Source organism: Diaphorina citri, unplaced genomic scaffold, assembly GCF_000475195.1.
Source record: "Diaphorina citri unplaced genomic scaffold, Diaci psyllid genome assembly version 1.1 scaffold67952, whole genome shotgun sequence".
In the NCBI taxonomy this organism is placed as follows: domain Eukaryota; kingdom Metazoa; phylum Arthropoda; class Insecta; order Hemiptera; family Psyllidae; genus Diaphorina; species Diaphorina citri.
In genome coordinates this window covers 1-398 of record NW_007445179.1, presented here as the reverse complement: position 1 = coordinate 398, position 398 = coordinate 1, and the positions used below count along the sequence as shown (strand labels likewise).

Genomic DNA, 398 nt, shown 5'->3' with positions numbered 1-398 from the left:
AATTATACCTACTCTTCGAAGATATGTTGATAAACAACTTCCTTTCTACTCAAATAATTACCTACTCTTCGAAGATATACTGCTTCGGCAGTACATATACTAAAATTGGAACGATACAGAGAAGATTAGCATGGCCCCTGCGCAAGGATGACACGCAAAATCGTGAAGCGTTCCACATTTTTAAAAACAAGATGGGGTCATCAGACAAATCAAAAACATAGATAATGAAATTTCTAAATGTGTCATTACACTAAACGTCCCAAATGGTGATGTAGTGAGCAGTAGGAAGATAAGAGAAAACCTTCGCCTTCAAGAATACTACACATGGTGTCAGCTAAAGGCCAAAGGTATTGGTGTATGCTTGTTTGGGGAGTATAAAAACCATAACAAATGGTTGA

The 398-nt window shown here is 37.2% G+C and overlaps 1 non-coding gene across 1 annotated transcript; it reads left to right on the top strand.

Moving 5' to 3' along the window:
* The first annotated feature begins 77 nt into the window (after positions 1-77).
* On the top strand, positions 78-182 carry LOC113473712. Its single transcript, XR_003395615.1, has one exon. It is a non-coding gene; the product is annotated as a U6 spliceosomal RNA (small nuclear RNA).
* Positions 183-398: the final 216 nt, after the last annotated feature.